This window comes from Lonchura striata, chromosome 5 (genome assembly GCF_050655825.1).
Source record: "Lonchura striata isolate lonStrDom1 chromosome 5, ASM5065582v1, whole genome shotgun sequence".
NCBI lineage: Eukaryota > Metazoa > Chordata > Aves > Passeriformes > Estrildidae > Lonchura > Lonchura striata.
Window position 1 is genome coordinate 29,578,848 of NC_140707.1, and position 20,463 is coordinate 29,599,310.

Consider the following 20,463-nt stretch of genomic DNA (forward strand, 5'->3'; position numbering starts at 1 on the left):
GAAGTCAGACACATCCTAGGAAACATCACTGCTATATGCTACAAGTACCATATACCTGGGCTGATGTAACCCAAAGCTGTTCACTGCTATTGCAGTGGAAGGGTAAAATACAAAAATGCAAATCAACCCTCATCTAAAATAAACAATATTTATTTCCATAAGAACCTGAGTGGATAAATTCATTATTGCAACTCATTTTAAAATAGAGAAGCAAATTTTAGTGTTTGCACAGCCAGATCATCATGCTTTGAACAAACCAAGGGAGATTTGCAGAGGTACACCATGCTGACCACAGCATTCAGCTTCTGAGTGCAATGTAGGTAAAGAGACACTTTGGTGCAAAGCTATGTCAAGGCTGGTAAACACATATGCATAAAGATCCTATTAATAAGTTGCTATTTCTGCAGGGAATTGGGAGAGTTTGAAAATAGGCATTGGTCTGGAAGAGTGGAACAGGTTTAACATGTGGGATGCTCTGTAGAAACCAGTAGTAGCAAGTTAGGTCGTTAGAAATGTTACAACAAAAGTTAACTCCTACAAGGTTACAAAGTCCTGATCAAAGGTGAATTCAGCACAATCTTAACTGAACCTGGCCAAAACCAAGCAAAAGCTATGCAAGAACCACATTTTCAGAAACTCCAACGTGAGTGCTGCAAACACCTTTCCTGCCTGGAGCTTTGGAATATGAGGCCTTCTATAACAGGAAAGAAATATTTTCTGCAAAGTAACCCAAAAGACTCCAGAAGTATTTAGGAAACTGCTTTCCCCTTTTGTCAAAGCCCAAAGGGGAAAAAAAGCCCATAAAAGTGGAATACAATGTGAACAATGCTGAGCTATTCATTCCAAAATGAAAGCTGCTTCTGAGAGAGAAGGGGAAATACCCACCACAATAGCTTTGGAAAACACTTTCCAAAACCCTCAGGAAAATAATAAAAAAAAAAAAAAAGGAAAACATGCTTTCAGAAATAAAGAATGATGAAAGTAACACAGAAGAATTACAGCAATTGCATGCTAGGAAATAAATAACAAAAAGAAAATCACCATGGTCAGGCCATTTATCCTGGCTCCCATTAGCCTGGTTTTTACTTAGTTTAATCCAGGACTGCATTGAGTAGAAAACTAGCACAGGGGTTCTGGCAGCTGCTGGCACTTACACCATGCAGGGTTCCTCCCAACTCCAGGGATCCTCCCAACTCCAAAGCTCCCATAGCTTCCACCTGGATGTGGGACAAGCCCAGCCACCACACCTAGGCTGCCAGCACCATGCGAGGGCAAAAAACAAGGAGTGGAGGATTGATTGTCAATCCCTTAAAAAAATCCTCTTTGATAGAGATGTAACCTGCTAAATCCCTGGGAGACGACACTTCTCCTTGGTGTGCTCCCCACCATGCAACATGGAGGTCTGCAAACACGTGGGGCTGATGGCAGTACTGTCAGCACCATTGAAAGCTATGCATGTGTCTGGTCCTGTCCTCCTGAAGAACTCTTTGACAGCCTCATTTCCACTCAAAGCATAACCACTGAGGCTCCAAAAACAGCTACTGTAGAAATTATTTTTTAGAAGAAATGTGTATTTCAGGAATGAGTTAATACACTTGGAAGGAAGCACTAGCCACCTCCTTGTACTGGCATCTTTCCAGCCTCCCAAAGCCTACCACCAGCCCTGCCACAGCAATTTTGTAAGGTTAGATAAATAAAGAAGGAAAAGGACAGGAAGCCACACTTCTAGAAACCTACCAGAAACCTTTGCCATTTCAGGTTGCAATTTTCACCTTATTTCTCAGCCTCATCTTCCTGCACCCTGGCACCCTGGAGTGGGACCCTCCTGAATCCTCTCCAGGGCACTTGAAGTCCAACCACAGCTGCAAAATGGCCAGCTGTGACTTAACTCTGCTTCTTCTCTACAGCTAAAAGGCCAGGAGCAATGCAAGTCCCTAAAACTCAGGTTTTATGGACTGCACTATCCACAGCATCCTGGAACCTAGCAAGGGATCCAAGCAAGAGGCTGTAACTTCAGTCTCATAAATCTCCAGCATACCAAACTCATGCTTTTCAGCAATGCTATTGTTCTCTTCCCCTTCCCCTCTGCTATAATATCTCAAAGACTTAAAAACACTATTTATCAATCCAGCAATTCTGAGAGCCACTCAGGAGAAAAAATATCCCAACTCTTATCAGATAAGACCAGCAGGACTCCAAAGCAGAGAGCATTGGCACTTGTCTGGAAAAAGTGGAACCACTCAGTCTCAAGGAAGGAGGAAAACATAGCCAAAACCACCCTTAATGAAAACTGTACCTTTTCTCTGAGGAAAACTAACAAGAACTACAAGGAAACTCAGCCAAAAAGATAAAATAACACAATCTCTTGTGAACCGATAAAATATGAGATAGCCCACTGCATTCCCAGCTTAGAGAGAAGAAGCAGAATATTCTTACTGTTTAGTTTCTTTCTAAATCTGGGATATGTTTTCTTGGCAAGCCTGGATTTCACCTGAGTGTAATGCAGAAAGGAACATGAATGACAACTGAAGAGCAGCCATCTGTGTGGGCGTCTCTCTTTCCAAACAAAACTTGGAATGAAAAGGGTTTTCCAATGAGCCAGCCAAGAAAAGGGAAACTTCATCAAGAATCACAGTGGGATCTGCCTGGAGAGTATGCTGCATGCAAGTACCAGGGCTAAAACCACTCCCCCTGCCCACTACCAGCAGTCCTCCCAGATGTCCATCTGTCCACTGTTCCTTATTTTCCCTTTTAAAAACCACAGTGAAAGCTGCTGGGGAGAACACAATTCGTGGCAAGTAATTACAGAGCAATGAAGAGCGGAAGCACCTTTGGGGATAAGCAGCAGTTCAGGCAGTCACCAAATGCTGAACTCCATGAGGGCTGCATGAGCTCTCTGCTTGTGAAACCAAGCTGAGGGACACTGGCACAGTTGTGCTGGGAGGGCTGGGTAAGCACAAGCTATGGAATGCCCACAGAACTGCTCACCTGCACTGAACAGAGGTTTTAAAATGGCAATCTGAAGTCAGCTCCGTTATTTTCTGCAGGTACCCCAGAGACTGCCAGGATTCCCACTGCTGCACCCTCCCATGCAGATGTGGGTTCCAGCACTCAGCTCCTCATCTGCCCCAGCAGATGAGATGGGACAGGAGGCTACCAGCCAAGTTCAGCTCTCAGCCTGCTTAAAACCCAGCACATTTGCAAGGCACAGGGTCAAGATAGAGCAGATAGGAATGCTGAATTAGGCTGCTCAGCCTCTATCCAAGTCCTTCCAGAGCAGCTCCTGTTACACAGGGTATTGATTCAGACATTAGCAATTTACATGAACCTTTGAGCCAACCCAGGACTCTGAATTTCAGTGTCTTTGCCAGCAGATTACAACACATGCCCACATACTTTAAGTATAGTTCAATGATATCAGCAAAAATTCACTGATAGAAAAAATATTTTCCTATCAGAGTACACAAAACTCGAGGTGGACATCTCCTCCTCCATGAACTCACCTGTCTGGAATGAAACCTTCCTGAGCATCAGAAAAAAAGCTGACCCAGGGATGCCCTGAGATTCCCACTCATTTTGTAGCAAGCCACTATAAGAGGAAATTGATCTGAATCTTGACATGCTTAAGGCCATTTAAAACAGAGACTGGCTTTCCTAACATATCAGCATACTTCCAGCCTCTGAGGAAAAGAGACAGAGAGGAAGAGAATTGCTTTTGGGGAGAAAGCACTAATAAGATAGGAATTTCCCTGAAATAATTAGCAGTGTAAGAAAAAAACCACAAAACCCAACCACCCACAAACTTTCCCTAAGGAACAAACTAACTAACTTCAAACTTATGAAGTCTCTATACCCACAGGCTACCAGGTGTATGGCAAGCACAGGGCCTCCTTCTGCATCAACACTGGGGCAACGAGATCATCTGCATCCCAGATGGACAGGGGATTTGCAAATAGGTTTGCAACTAGGAAGTCCCCAGGGAACTAGGGAAAATTGAATAGCTAAAACAATCCTGATTTGCCAGCTAATACAGATGGTTTTTAACAGAAAGATAACAACAGGCTTTAGGAAGACATAAGCCCTCTCCCCCATGGAGAGAAGAGTGTAATTTTGGCACTTATTTTTTCCTAGTCTTCTCAGGAAGCTTGGCAGGAAATGGTAGAGACTTCCCCCACTGCATAAATTCTTTTATCAGGTTAAATTTGATTAATTCCTTTAGGAAGATTACTGCTCTAGGCAGTTAATGAGTGCTCCTACCTTGATTCTCATGGTGCTTCTACCCCAATGAGTGAAACAGCACTGAAAATTTTGTTTCATCCCCAATCCTTTCACACAGATGCGGGTCTTTACCTGCAGGCAACATATACCAACTTGTTCCAAATGCAGAACACACCTAAACTCCTAGTGTCACTTCCTCTCCATTTTTCTGATTTCCAAACATTCAGAAAAAACTTGGAACTGAAGGATTTCTCCTTGTTTTCTTAATGGAACCATGACAAAGTTGCTATGCAATTGTCTCTTGGGGAATTGGGGCAGAAAGAAAAAGAAGGCTAAAGCAGCATGGTGGAGTTAACCTACAGCAGGAAACTAATTATTTACATGCCAAAATGTGGAATCAACTCGCATTTTTTCAGAAAAGTACCAAAGGCTTTGGACACAGTCATCCACTCTCTGGTGTCATCTCTGATGTCTGGTGCTTGCAGCACTACCAGCTAATGGTAACAAAGATTACTTTGTAAAAGGAATGGTGGAAATGTCTGAGGAGATGCAAGACCAAGAAGAAAATATCCCTGCACCTCTGAAAGGTTGCTACTCATGTGAGAAAGCAGTACAAGACCCAGAGCAGTTAGAAGCAGTTCATGAAAGCAATGAGGCATGTGCAGACAGTTTGTCCCTGGAGCAGCAGCTGGGGAAGAGAGGAGACAGCTGCAGCACTGCCCCAGGACATGCCACGTGCCACCCTATTCGTTTCAGGGTATCTGACAAGGGCACTCAAACACGGCCATGATACATTCCATATCATCAAAAAGCTCAACCCTCCGTGAGCCTCCAGGGGCCCCAAACACGGCTGCAACAGGACAGTGCAATGCACTGCAGGGACAGAACTTTTCCCATGGATGCTGCAGTTAAGGTAACTGCTAATTCACTGCTCAGCATCAGGTCAAAAGGCTGGCTCATTGACCACCTTGCCCTGAGCAGCACTCCCCACCCACTGCTGTTTAACCTCGTGGCAGCCATCAAAAGGAAAAGCAAGAGCCACCCAGACTGAGTTATCCACTGCAGCAACACAACACTGTTCTCAACTTGCATCACCCAACCCTTATGTTCTCACAACAGTGTCCTAAGCTGTTTTTAAAGTCAGCACTTAGCTTTTTTGCTAGCTAATATAACATTTCCTCTCCCTTCCCCCAGTCCAAGGATTTGGCAAAATTGCTTCTTCTGCAAATCCTGCTGCAAATGCTGAACTTTTGCCAGTTAGACAGCGAAAATCTTTACTAAAAATAAACCATGTTTCAGAAAATAGATCTCCTTCCAGTACAATGAAGTAGTGGATAACGCATGCAAGCAGATCTGCCAGGAGAACACAGCCTTCAGATTTGCATAAGAATCTCCTTAAGCTCAATAGACAGCTGCAACTCCTGTGACTTATCCCATCTTAACAAGAAACAAGGCAGGGAGTGGGGAGGGGGGGAAGGAGCGAAGTAAGGTTGAGGGTACTGAGATAAATCAACTTTCTGCCTGTGGTGGCAGGAAGAGAAGTGCCACCACCACCATGTACCTGTATCCCCAGTGGACCAAGCTGGTCATAACCCATTTGGGAGGGAGAGGATGGCATTCCCTGCATGGTCACTACAGAAGGCGAGAGTTTATTACAGGAAATCCACTGCAATTCAGGCATGAGAAGGGAATTACCTGGGATTTTGCTGCCTGAGTCACTGGGAGTCTGGGACACTGACTCAGTGCTGGCTCCCTCAACTCAGACACACCTGCAACAGCTTGCTAGCAAAAGGAGGCACTCCTACCTTTGCTGTTCCCTTCCTATTGTGGTCTTCCCTTTAAGAACAGGCCTTTTACAGCAGAAAATTAAGAAAAAGCACAAGAAGACTGGCACAGGAAGCACAGGCACTGCTCAACTAACCAGCTGTGCTTTCAGATCCAAAGTGGAGGGCACGTCTGCTTGCATGCTGTGATAAACCCCGGGAAATACAAGAGAATCGGGTGGACACAGCTCCACCCTGACTCCTACTCCTCTTCATGTCTGCAGCACCACCCAGACAGTCCCGGATGAACCAGGTTTTCAAGAAAGATCTCTTTCCATAATGAATCCATTTCACTTTCTTAGGGATCAAGAAAGCTCTATGCAGCAAGTTGTGATTATATCCTTATACAATCAAGTGGGCCATTCAGGCAAACTAAATGCAAGGCAATGCCATTTTTATGAGGTCCATGAGGGACAGATGTTTGCAGAAGGAGCTCCTTTTGCTCCTATGGCAAACTGAAGGTTTGAGTTCAGTGCACCAGGCTAACCCTCTCTTGTTCATTAACGCTCCCACAGCAGGATCACGCACCTGCTTTTCAGACCTCCCCTGAGCAACCACAGATGGCAAAATATTCCATTCCAATTCCAGTTGCACATGCACCTCTGATCAGCTGTGAACACAATTCCAGATAATACAATAGTAGACTGCAACCCAGCCCTATATTTTCTCCTATTCAAAGTAAACCAGAAATTGAAATTGAGATGCAAGCAGACCTGCTTGTGGCATAGCAAGGGGCATCACTGAAAGCATGTTTGGCATCTCAGGGACTTCAAGTGACTTAAGCAATGCACTTAGAATGTCAAACAGCTGCAAAGAGCGCAGATTAGATTTTTTATTTGAGCACTGATGCCTTAAAGCAATAACAAACCAAATAACTCAGGCAAAAGGATGCACAAGGCAGCATAGGGGAGGCACTACTCCACCGCTCCTGAGAGCAATCAGTGGCAGAGCAGAGCAGTAATTATCCAGGGAGGAATAAGCTGCTACAGGCTGTTCTTGCCATGCATTAAGAAAACAACAGCAGATTTGTTCATGGTTGGATACCAACACACACACAGCTCCCTCCCACCCCGCTGGGGACGCAGGCGGACGCCACGGGGGAGCTGCCAAAGGCCAGCTGAGCAGGAGGGCACAGCAGCCGCCTGCGCAGCCGCAAGCTCGGCCGGGATTCCCCAGCTGGTGCTCCGGGAAGGAAAAGGCAGTGCCTGTGTTAGCAAGGATCATGGCCTCCCAGGGGCTGCTCTGCAGTAATACTGTTTTCCAGCCCTGCAAACCTTATCTTCTGCCTGGGTGTTTTTACAAAACCTCTGGATGGAAAAAATAACTATTCACTGCAGAGCAGTCTGCACCACAGGGTCCATTCCATGCCCATCAGGCAAACCCTGCACACATTTCACCCCTGGCCATATGCAGCCCCTCTTCCCCTCACAAGGAACATGACAAACATACCTGTTCAGAGCATCAGCTTCTCCTATAGCACAGACAAGGAGCCAGAACACAATTCCCATAGGCATACAGGAACTGGCAAATCCTGTAAGCATTACAGAGAATAGTAATTAGTTACATTAATGAGCTGGCTGGTGAAAAGGAAGGATGCCAAAACAATCTCGCGAGAATCAGGAGGGTGTTAGATCACTGCCCTGAACACACTCCTGGCATCATAGCAGAGGTACATGGCATGAGGCTATCAGGGGACTTCTCTAAAATCACAGAATGAAGCTAAAGTAAAAGGCAAGATGATGAGTCCCAAACCAAGACTGTTCATCCAGTAAAGCCACCTAAACAGCCATTGCAATGAAGATAACATCTACATGCAGGGCCAGAGAAGAGACTGGTAAATGGGATGGAAGGGTTCACCTACAATGCCTACTGTGCTCACTGAGATGCTGCTGAAGATCTGCTCCACAGCACCTGTGCAATTTCTTCTAGTTTGCAGAGGAGGCAAATCCTACATGATGTCAGAGCCAGGTTGCTTCCATTTTTTCATAATCATTATAGTGTCATAATAGAAAAGGCTTTATATTTTCCACTGATGGCTGTATAAAGCTTTTGTACCTTAGTCACACAGAAGACATTTAACCAGCAAGAGCTGTGACAAAAGTCACCTCTGCAGGCTGCAAAAACACCTCATTTCGGGCATTTGAAGTGCCTGCTGCATGCCAAAGAAGAGATAGCAGGAATGTTTTACTGGAAACAATTCTAAGCAGCCACAAGGAGAAGTTTTTCTGATGATACAACTGAAGCAAAGGTCACCACATCTAATGTAATTTTACTTTTTCCATCCTGTTCATGCAGTTGTTGGGGATAGCAAGGAATGTGGTGGAAGAAGGACCATCCTCAAGCACGCTAACACATAGAGGATCTGGAAGCTGAGGGAGGTAAGGAAACAGACAACGTCCCTAGTCAAAACACCAAATCAGCAAGAGGAAGGTACAGAATCAGCCTGACAATGTCTCATGTACTTCCTGCCAACTGGACCTCATTATGAACTGTGAGAAAACTTACTCATGCAGCACAGCGGCTTACCTTGGACTGAGAAAGAGAGACTTGCTTGCTTTCCCCAGTCTCTGCAGGTGATTCAGAGACTGTCATTGCCAACTGGTATTTAAAGAACTGAGACAAGTCTAATCCATTTGTGATTCCCTCTCACTCATTTCCCCCTTTCCCATTATAGAAGGGCTGAAGGCATTTCTAAAGATGAAAAAAATGCTGAAGGCCACAAGACCACAGCACAGATCTTGGACTCCAGCCTCAATCACAAATTTTCCATCACCCTGTTACTCTACATTACCAAAACGCAAGAGTTATTTACTCCAGTTATGTACTTCCAGGAGGGTCTTCTGTTGTTCTTTTGAAGCCAGTAAATGAACACTGTTTAGCAGTTCTACAAGGACAGAAATAACAAGAAAAATCCAACCTGGACAATAATCTTCAGTAGTAGCCTATGGATAAAGGTACAGAAAGCAAGGAAATCATACCTTAACTTCACATGGCTTAATCTGAAGGGGGGAGGGCGGGGGGGAGCTTCTTTCATCTGCACTGGCACTGACCCGTGCCTGCACCAGGGCTCAGCACTGGGGAGTAATCAACATGACAGCCATACAGACAACCTTTTCTCCCTTCCTCCTCCAGTTCCTTTTCCATTTAACAACTTTCTAAATGCAACTCCTACTCTTATACAACACTGAAGAAACATCACTGGCAAAGTTTTAAGTCCTTGCTTTCCAATACTGCCAAGCAAGGCAAAAAGAGATGCCTGAAGCTTTCTTAAGTGCTGCTGGATTTAATCAAAGCCATATGAAGGTGGCCTGGCTTGCCCTCCCAAAGCAACTGCAGCTTTCACACAAAGCATGTTGTCCACAACAGACAAATATACTGGAAACAGCAGAGTACCAGGGAATCAGAGTGCTCAGCCTCCCCCTTGGTTCCCAAACTTCCTCCTTGCAGTGCCCAGCAGAGTCACTCATCCTAGGGCTGCTGCTCCCCAAGACACCACCACCAGGCTCCGGGCAATGCAGAGCATAGATGACACATGACAGCTAAGCTCCTCTGCTGCTTTCCTGCAGCTCCAACTTGTCCATCAAAATGCGTATTTCTCAGTGTCACCAACCCAGCAGATTCTCTCTGTCCTTGGCCAAGACGACTTCTTGATTATTGCAGACTGAAGTAGTGCTGCAGAAACATGATAACCTTTTGTTTCATCTAATGCAGCAAACAAAGATTCACCAGAGTTTATAAAAAGGTTATGAAGCAAAGCAGTAGAGGACTGAGTGATACTGGGCGGCTACAAAGATGGGGCATCCACAACTTCGGGGGGCAACCTGTTCCTGTGCCCTCACCACCGTCATCACAGAATACTTCTCCCTTATATTCAATCTACATTCAGCAGGAAGCTTTATTTAAAAGCCGTGCTTGAAGTCCTCCCAGAGGGAAACCTCCCCTGGGTTAAGCAGGAAGCCAAACTCTGGCAGCATGTGCACAAAGCCATCAGTCAGCAGTGCCCCACAAAGCATTCTTCCAATACTGTATCGTCCCAGAAATATTAATGCACTTGGCAATCCTTGCCATCCTTTCACATGGAAGGAAACTGGAGTAGAAGCAGGACATGTTCTACCAGGGGCTGCACAGCTGCTCTTCAACAAGCCATGCCCACTCCCACGTGCTCATCAGCTCAACTGATCCAAAACTACCCTCTGCTGCCACAACAGTCACTCCTGCCTTTTTCCTCCCCCCTCTTCTACTCATCCCAGGCATCTCTACACTAGAGGTATCAACCATCATTTGCTTGATTCAACTGGAAGCCATCTCAGAAATAAGAAAATTAAGGGAAAGAATTTTTGGCAAGAGAACAGCCTCAGATCAGCTAAAGCCGATGAGAAGCATGATCTCAGAAAGACAGCACAGTGGTACATGTGGAAACCTAGATGAGGCTTCAACACAACATATATTTGTCTTTGCACAGGGGTAAGTAATGTAAAATCAGTTTAACAGCTCCATCCACTGCTGAGCATGCTCAGACACTCACTTTTCTAAAGACTCATCCGAAACAGCCCAGTGATTTGCTCTCTGAAGTCTCCAAATTAGGCTGGTACACCCCAACAGCAACATACCACAGCTATGCAAGCCTTGCAGCTTACCAAGGCACAGCAGTAAAATAAAATTCCTCCAAGCGGTTTGGGGATATTTTCTTTGGGGGGAGGAGGGGGGTATTTTGTCATAGCTGAAGGTTGTTCTCAAATGGTTTCCAGGAGCAGAGGAGCAAGGACAAGCATATGCAAAGGATCTAGCAAAAGCTCTTAAGCAAAGCAGACAGCAGGAAGCTGAAAATAAATACGCAAAGCCCTTTGCAGCACCAAAGTTCAAATCCATCTGGATAGTTCTAAGGCTGTCACGGCAGCCCATAGAGAGGATTTTCCATTTCCTTGTAGAGAAAGCCTAGAAAATAATGATGGAAAAGTAGAAGCATAGGCTCAAACTCTAAGCCAGACCTTCATCCCAACACATGACCAACTTCAACAGCACCAGGAGTATGGAGAGAGGAGAACACAGCCCAGCATGGTCCCCACAGGCTGGCTTTTCCCCAGCACTGGGAAGCCTGAGCCCCCTCACCCCCACCTTGCTTCTCCTTTGGCACAGGTGTGGATGGAGGGGTTACAGCAGACACAGGTGCAGCACAGGGTATCTATCAGAGGGGCTGCCAGCATCAGCCTTCACATGCCAGCCAGTCACCTCGCCTCCAAAACCAGCAAGCGGCACAGTCCCCACCTAAAAAGTACATGCCACAAAGCTGCACTGTGATCCATCAGCTTGCCCAGAGGTCCTATCCAAGCATCCCAGCAGCAGCCTGACTAGCTCCCCATCACTAGCTCCTTACAGAGGGGAAGGAGGTAGAGTAATCCTCCCTTGTTTTTCTGAGTTACACAACATTAGTCACACAGGCTTCTGCCCCAGGGCCCCCAGGCAAGCCTTGCCTTCGATGGCTGCTGCGTGTTCCCACTGAAACCACCAACTCTCGACAGGAACAGACAAGCACAGTTCAAAAGCTCACATTTAAGCCTCCTTTACACACCTTTCACAGAAATACCCAGAGCTGCCCCTCCATTTAACATAGCTCTACTTTTTCCCCCCAGCAGAAAAAGCACCCAGTTACTCAAATTGAATTTCTATGGTATTAAATCAATTAAGCAGCTACACATCTCCAACTGACCTGTTCCCAGTTTTTCTGATAACACAGACCACATACATACCCCCAAAATATCCCAAAGCATCCTTAAGAAAATCATGGCCTTTGTAATACAGCTCAGGCTTTCACCTCTGCAGAAATGCATCTTAGTTAAAAAAATAAATAAAGAAATCACAACGGATCAATTCAGGTCAGTTTTTACCGAGAAGAGCTTCAGAAGTCAGCTGCAGCTTGGTGTAACCACAGAGCTCATATGAGTCAGGACACAAAAGCCATCACATCCATCATCACGTCACACATCCAACATTCAGGCTGAGGACCTTCCAGTTGCTTGCATGCCACCTCCCAGCAGCAGGGACCTGGGGCAGAGCATGGCTCCTCAGCTTGCAGAGAAAAGCAGCTCATTGCACTCACCAAGACACCAGTGACCACTGATAACAGGTGCAAGCAATGCCCACACCTGTTTCTAAGTACAGATGAGCTGCCAAAGCAATCAAGCGAGCCAAGCCCTTCAGCTGCACCTCCACAGAGGTCTCCTGGCCCGTGCCACAGCTCTGCTTTCCCCACCAGCTTTGCAGCACCAGCAGGAATCACTCTGCAACACAGTTTTGCAAGCAGATGCCTGCAGCGGAAGCAGTCTCTGGTACACAGCCTCTTTGCTCATTTTAATGCAATTTCTTGAAATCAAACAAGAACAGCTAAATTCATTCTCTCTGAGCTCCGGCAGGATAGTGGCTAATCCAATCTTTTCATTTCAGTCTGCCATTTCCAGCAGTCAGAGAATATGGAGTAGAAACATTGTTTGAGCCACAAACTAAAGACCAAGGATGCATTTCTCAGGAATACCCCTCCTGCCCAGCCTCTCTGGGAATGGACCTCTCTGTCCATTCAGCTGTCCCCATGCCAGATCCAGCACCCTGCTGTAGGTGATATGCGGACTCCCAAGTACTGATCTGACCTCAGGATGAGGTCAGTGGAGATCCAGCTGGCATACATGCCCAAGGCAGGAAAGCAGTAAATGAAGAGATCCCTGTAAAATCCAGACAAAAATCTTAAAAAATTGTTTCCTTGGACACACAGGAGGCTGACAACAGCCTACTGCCAAAGAGGGGCAGAGATATCCCCTGCCCCTTCTCCCTCCAGCAGAATGGAGGGAAAAGCTCTGGCTGCCACGGAATCTCTGTCTGCCATCAGACGGAGTGCTGGCACATAAGAGGGTGAGATGACAACAATTTCCATCCAGACTTTCAGACGTTAAAAGCATGGCGAGGGCAATGCTGCAGGAAAGAAAACTCCCCATGTTCTTACAAGACTGTAGAGGGCCAGAATAACTGAAGGGATTTATAGACCCAGCCTGAAAGCACACACACACTTGCAGAACTGAGTCCACCCCTTGTATTGACACACGTATGGTGCAATTTTTTCCACAGAAACAGCATTACAGCACCCTACTTTAGGAGGTGACTAATCACACTTTAAACACATCAATTGGAAACAAGTTCAGCCCCTTCAGTGGTTAAGATCTTGTGAAGCTTACTGGTTTTCTCAGCTATATGAGACATATGCCCTCTTCCCACTCCAAATTCACCTTCCACGTGTGGCACCTCATGGCATCTTTCTCTCACAGCATGGGAAACCCTGAGCAAACTCCAGCCAGATCTCTTTACCACACAGAGGTATCAAAGTATAGCCATCAGGTCACCCGTGCCGAGTCTGCTGGGAGATTTACACCATAAGCTCAAGGCAGGCAGAAGGACAATGTATCAGGCTCTGCTCAGCCTCCAGACATTTAGAGCATCTCTGGGAGGTCAAGCGATGGTCCTACCAGCCCTTTATCCAAGGGAGCCAAGTGGTGGCTGATTGTCTACCATAGCTACTGTCAGCCTGGTCAGCTCTGCAGCAAACTTGATGTGAATGCAACTGTGGCTCAAAAATACATTGGTAAAGAAAAAATCCAGTGCCAGGCCACCTAGACTGGCAGCACCATTGTGGCTCAACCATGCTCTTGGCCACAAGAGCCACTAAACAAATTAATGCCTTGCAGGTCAGATATAGGCTTCCCAGTGAAACTTATACAGCAAGTCATGGAGCAAAGCAATTAGCGAGGCTTTGAACTAATTTCAGTAACTTTATTTCGTTAGCATTGTAAGCAGTAGCAACACAACAGGTAACACTTCTGACCCACTTTGTTACCACCAGAGGAACGAACACATTACATCCTTCCTGATAAATACCCCCCAATCATGTATCAACACTCTCATGATCACTTTTGATTCACAGAACTGAAGGGGAGGAGAGATACTGTAAGAACAAGGCACCAGAGTTTTTCAAAAAACTGAATTTTTAAATGTGCAGGTCATTTTCCTACCTGCTCCTTCATCTACTCTGTATTTAAATGTTTGGCAGAACACATAACTCGCTATCAGTACTACCTTGCTCCACTGAAGCCCAAATCAGATGTCAGAGCTTTAAAAGAAAGAAAGGAGATACTGAAAAAATTGGACTTGGGGTGAGAAAACCACACTACTAAGCTAAAACTTCTGTAGTCAGCTATGACGCAAACAGGAGAAGTTTTTTTAAAGAGCAACTGAGGTAGCTCTCACTGATACTGTATCCCCCCCAACATCCTGCCACCGCGGTGGTGAGTGGCAGATGTGGCTCTCACACGCATGTCCCTCACTGATTAATGAACAAAACTGAAGGCTGGGGGAGGCAGGAGATTTAAAAACTCAAGACAATCTGCTTTTGATCCTGATTTCTGGTGAGTGAATTGGCCCACAGCATGTGCATAAAGGCAGGCATGTGTGCACAGCTGCTGCAAAGAGAAGTAAGAGATGCAGGAGCAGGCTGCAGAGGCTGGCTGCTCCAGCTGCTGCTAGGTCACCAGCAAAGCATGCACCTCACTTTGCCCAATGAGCCACTTTCCCCCACACCTCTTGCAGCAAGAGGCACCAGCAAGCTGCTGAGTACACCAACACACAAGCATTTTGAGCAAGCTAGCTTTAGTTCTGCTGTCAGGACACCAGCAGGGACCTAACTAAGGAGGTCAGATATGTATTGATGAACACTCAGGCAAAGGTGAAATGATGGGAACACCCAAATGGCTGAGCATCCCCAGCACCTGCTTCTTTTTCACAGAAATTTTTTCCCTCACCTTGGACTGATGACAAGGTAAATCCTTCACTGAGCTCCAAAGATGAGGCAAGTGATTTGTTTGCTTGAACTTTGGGGTACCACAGCACTGGGGCTCACTGGCACTGTGAGCTCCCACCCTGTCAGACACAACTACCCAGCTGCTGCCTGCAGCACGGGAAGCTCCTCTGCAGAAAGCTGAATCGCGCTGGCTCCTGTGCTTGATTTCCAGGATCCAAGCCACAAGGAGAGCTAAAAATATCCCAATTAACCATTCCTTTTCAACACAAGATTTGAAGATGGTGCCACAAGGGTATTATACAACTGCAAACAGGAAAATGTTATCTGCTATCACAAATCAAACTAAGAAAAGTGAGAAATCAGAAAAAATTCTTTCAAAAAGAAATCAAACTAAGCTAGCCAGAACTGTAAGCTCTGAATTCAAGCATGGACCTCATTGCCAAAAATGTAGAGAAGCTTGTGTGAGTTGCAATTGTGGTGGCTAGCTCTGAGGTGCTTGCAAGCACAAAGGGTATATAATTTCTATTCTGCATTGATTATACACAGAGAGCTCATTCTGGCTATAGCCCATGCAAGCTGTCTCCTGGATCAGCTGGCTGCTTAGCATGGTGCCATCCTGCATGTCAGGAGTTAAGCAGGAAACTTTTATTCCCTGTAAAACCCATTGCAAAGAGACAGCTACACTCTGGAGCTACGGATTTCCTCACATGAAGATTTAGAAGCAGATTTTTTTATCACTGCCCAGTCTTTGCAGTGAAATGTAGACTTGAAACATTGTCTGTGGGTAATACTGGAGTACATTACTCACAGCAGTGCACTGGGAGAACCAGCAAATCCTTTCCATTTGAGCTTGAGCGTTAGCTTTACGGAGGAATTACATTTATCTCTCTGGCACTAGGCTCTCATTAATGGAATTACCAGGCAGGCTGCTTCAGACTTAACACTTGAGAGAGGCGGGCTGGGATGGCTCCGCTCCAGCCTCAGCCCGCAAAGCCGGCACTGTTTCTCCATCCTCCAGTGAGCTGCCTCCCGAACGAGCCCGACCCCGTGACGAGAGCCAGGGAAACAAAAGGAACAACCCCGAACTGTCCAGGGCAATCAATATCTTTCTAGGAACATCCAGGCTTCTCGCCAGCTTTCTTGCAACCCCGACTTAGCTCTTCTGCAGTGCAGAGGGGGATGGCACGCGCAGGAACAACCCGGCGGGATGCGGAGCCGGCAAGAGTGGCTGGCACTCGAGGAGACATGGGGGGACAATCTACACCAGTCCCTTACAAATACCTTAAACTGAGGGTGTCAAAGCAAACCCACAGCTACAGAGAGCGCTCACCCACCTCGAAAATCAGAGCAAGCACTCCAGTCTGAATACTTGCTTCAGAAATACCCACTGCTACTTCAGTCTGGGAGGTGTATGGCAGAAAAGCAGCTGAGATTGCTACCCTCAGTACATGAGAGTATCTTGCACATTCTAGAAATCTGCCTTCCAACACACAGCAGCTCTTGCAGTGCCATGCTGAGCAATCTGCAGCGTGGCATGAACCAGCCCCTTAAAGAACCCCTGCACCACCCAGTAAAATGGACAACTGGAATGTCCCAAGCTGCTGAGAGCTGAAGGAGATGCAGCAAGCACAAAGCTGCACTGATAGCTTTACAACTTCAGCATCTCTGCGGGCTGTTCTTTACACAGAGCAGCTGCATGCTTCATTAGGTGGCATATTCCCAGTCACCTGCAAGGCAACTTCTATCCAGCATGGATGGAGCACAAGGAGAAAACAGAGATCCACCAAAACCTGAACAATACTTGCCCAGCATTGTTCAGGTGAGCTCTACCAGAGCAAGTGGAAGACAGAACAGAGAAAGCAAGCACAAAGTTTATTTATTTGCAGAGCAAAGACATATCCTTCCAACAGCTTGAGCTGTGGGAGCTGAACTACTCTCCCCTGTAACTAAAATGAAGGAGAGGAAAGAACAGGCATTATTCCAGCATGACTGTGAAGGACTGACAAGCTTTGAGCTTAATACATTCTTTGGAGCAATTTTGATTCTAAAGAAAAGAGAAAATATGTTTTGTTGTGGGAAAAGCTGCCGTACAACCCTGTTATTAAACCAAACAAGGCACAAATGAGGGAGTGCTATGGCTGGCGTTGACGAAGCAAGGCTGAAGACAGGCCTCTCTTATTCCTGCCCCTGCATTTGCTCTGCCAGGAGCTCCCAGCAACATGATTCAGAGGCAGACTGCCCCGTGACAGGAAAAACACATAACACCCAGGGGGTGAAACCTCACATCTGAGAGCATCTATGCAAAACACAGCTTGAAACATATTTTCCAGCTCCACAGAGTCAGCTTGATACTTAGCAAAGCCAAGCTGGTGAAACGCTGTTGCGTGTGTTGAAGGTAAGAGTCCTCAGCAGGAGAGACTCTCAAACATCTCCTGGTTTACTCCATATCAGAAAAAAGAAAAAAAAGAGAAACCTGGGGTAAGATTGTGGGGTTGTTCTGCAGCTCAGGGTGATGTAAAAGAGAAAAAGAAAATTACAAAAGTGCAATGCTCTCCAGTGTGGTACCCAGGGAAACAGCTACAAAAACTATTTTCAAAAAAAAACAATAAGGGTAAGGAGCCATCAAAATTATGAGTCAAGCTCCAAGATAAGAAATCATACTGCTGGATGGGTGTGGCTGCCTGCTTGTTTGGTTGCTGTTGGGTTTTTTCTTAAAGATAAACATGTCTTTCAGTCCATGTTTGTTTGCCAATCTTCTCTCTGACAAAAAAAAAAAAAAAAAACAAACAAACAAACAAAAAACCACAAAAAACCCCCAAACACACACACACAGAAGGAAGCTCATAACCGTGAAAACTATAAATGAGAGACAGGAGAGTTTCCAAAGAGCTCTGAGGTCATGCTTCACCAGCCCTTTAAAGTAAGATACAACACGTCAAAAAGAACAAAAGAGGAGTAAATTTAAAATTCTAAGTATTTCAATAAAATATCATTCAGAGAACCTATTAAGCAAACTCTGCAAGAAGCAGACCTCATTTGCAGAGCCCGAAACCTGTCAAGTAAAATAAATAAAAAATGTTTTGCATCTATTTCATTTGCAAAGCTGTTGATATATAGGAGTATTTAATCAGAAATTCATAGTCTGGAGGAGGATAGCTCAGCAAATTCATCCAGAAAAAGTAACTTGTATATCACAAGCAGAACTAAGGCAAATCGCTCAGGAAGGGTGTAAAATTGAGCAGGGAATGGTTTTGAAACCAACAGACGATGGCTTGAACACAGCCAAGGCAGAAATAAAAAAGTACTGCAGGAAAGCAATGTGTAAAGCACCCAGGAACTCGATGGAGCAAAAGCTACAGCAAGTCTCATCACTTTCACCAAATTCCCTGCTGGCTCAGTGAATTGCAGCGACTTGATGACCAGGATCACTGCCTGCAGCCTGGCCAGCTCAGCCTAGGACTCTGTTGCTCTCCACATAGCTAGGTGTTAAGCAGCCACCACCGAGGTTATACAACAAGGTTATTTTGTAATCACTTTGGTTCAGAAAGTATTTTGCACTGGCTATCAATGCTTGTAGGGTTTTGTCATGTCTGACTCAAGAACATCAGAGAAGAAAAGTGATTGAGCACAAGGCAAGATATTTACCAGAATGACAGGTTTTTAACTGAGTCCTGGATATTGCTACTGCTGAACACAGCAGCAAGCCCACTAACAGCTTCGTCTTCCTCAGTGCTTGCAGAGAAATTAGCCAGTGCTCTCACCTGCTTTGCTATGCACCCCTTGATTGAGGGCATCCCCTTTTCCCGCATTCAAAAGGGGCACCAAAATCTCATCTGGTCAATGCAGCTCCCCAGAACACTCCAGCACATGCCCCCATCTGCCATTTCAACAGGCACCTGAAGTTCCCCGCTCCAGAGCCAGCATCTCCTTCCTTGTCCAGCAGGGAAATTGCTGCCTTTAATTCTACTCCAGCTGGAGCACAAGAGCAAACGGAACCATTTCTTGGAGGAAAAGACCTCACGATTCACCACGGTGCCAGATTTCACTTCTGTGGGTGTTGTTTTCAGAAGAGACATTGCAAGGCAAAGCGGGGAGAACCAACTGCCCGCAGCAGGTCTGCACATCCAGGCACTTGGGCATCCCCGCCGTCCCAGCCACGCCAGGGACCCTGCCCGGATATCCCAGCATGGGTGGCGGCAAATACTGGGGGCAGCCCAGCCAGGCCGAGTGCCACCCCGAGCCCCGCGAGCACGGGGGGTGCGGGCGCTGCGCCCCAGGGCGGTCAGGAGCTGCCGGCAGGCGAAGCGTCCTCAACAGCCCTGAACAGCCACCGGGGTCATCCGGGCAGCTCCGGCGCCCTCCGTCAGCTGGGGGCCGGGGTGGGGGGCGATATTTTATGGTGGGGGGGGTTGTTTGGTTGTTTCGTTCTGTTTTGCCCTCAGCGCAGCCCGCCTTGACTCAAAGGCCAGAGTCAGAGCCTGTGCCGGGGCTCCAGCCCCTGCTCCCACCTCCACCCGCACCGCCGCCCCACACACACACACAGAGCCGTACGCATCCTGCCCGCCAAACACACAGCCCTTCGCAGCCCCCCACCATTCCCGTCCCCACTGCCATCCCGTTCCCGTCGCCGCCCCGCTCCCGTTCCCGCCCCGTTCCCGCTCCAGGTCTCACCGCGGGGCGCATCCTCCTCTCCCGGCGCGCGCCCAGCCCGGCCCGCCGCCGAGCCCCGGCCGTCGCGCCCCCGCGCAGGCGCACTGGGAGCCCCGAGCGGGACGTGTAACAGCCGGCGGCGCACGGCATCTCGCGAGAGCTGAATATGGCAATGCTGAGTGGCGAGAACAGCAGCGCGGGGAATTAGCTCAAATGGTAGAGCGCTCGCTTAGCATGCGAGAGGTAGCGGGATCGATGCCCGCATTCTCCAGCTCCTTTTCCTGCCCTCGGTGGCCAGCCTGCCGCCTGTTTCCATTGCAAGCCACAGCGTTAGTTAGTGGTTCTGCCTTTTTAAATTCCTTCTATTCTTATTTGCTTCCTTCACGTTTTTAAAGACCACAGAATGTGCCGAGTGGGAAGGGAGACCCACAAGGATCATCGAGTCCAACTCTTGGCCCAGCACAGGACATGACAAAAGTCACACCATGTGCCCGAGAGCATCACCCAAACACTTCTTTAACTCTGTCAGGCTTGGTGCAGTGACCACTTTCCTGGGGAGCCTTTTTCAGTGCACAGCCACCCTCTGGGTGAAAAACCTTTTTCTAATATCCAACCTAAACTTCCTCTGACACAGCTGCAGGCCATTCCCTTGAGTCCTGTCCCTGGGCACCAGAGAGAGATCAGTGCCTGCCCCTCCTCTTCCACTCACCAGGAGCTGTAACTGCAATGAGGTCTCCCTTCAGTCTCCTCCAGGCTCACCAGAGCGAGTGACCTCACCTGCTCCCAGAACGGCTACACGGACACTATTCCATGCTTATTCAAATGCCTAAGGCAGGCAGAACACTATCTGTGTATTCCTGGCACTGCAAGAGGGTCTTTTGTTTCCTTATTGAACAGTGGATAAGGCCACGACAGTGAGCAGCACCCACTGCATCC

The 20,463-nt window shown here is 47.0% G+C and overlaps 1 protein-coding gene and 1 non-coding gene across 6 annotated transcripts in view; one reads left to right on the forward strand and one right to left on the reverse strand.

The window, feature by feature from the left end:
- LOC110484447 (USP6 N-terminal-like protein) overlaps nucleotides 1-19,679 on the reverse strand; it is a 75,488-nt gene extending 55,809 nt beyond the window's left edge. For 3 of the 5 annotated variants that reach the window (XM_021555065.4, XM_085581650.1, XM_085581649.1), the window contains exons 1-2: nucleotides 19,549-19,659; nucleotides 7,491-7,572 (exon numbers count right to left, since the gene is read on the reverse strand). The gene's annotated coding sequence lies outside the window, so the exon portion shown is untranslated. Of the gene's footprint in view, nucleotides 1-7,490; nucleotides 7,573-12,138; nucleotides 15,376-19,548 lie in introns of those variants that run through there. The other 2 variants (XM_085581648.1, XM_021555067.4) reach the window with 2 other exon arrangements.
- A 46-nt stretch (nucleotides 19,680-19,725) lies between these two features.
- TRNAA-AGC (transfer RNA alanine (anticodon AGC)) lies at nucleotides 19,726-19,798 on the forward strand. The gene has a single exon. It is a non-coding gene; the product is annotated as a tRNA-Ala (tRNA).
- The last annotated feature ends 665 nt before the right edge of the window (nucleotides 19,799-20,463 follow it).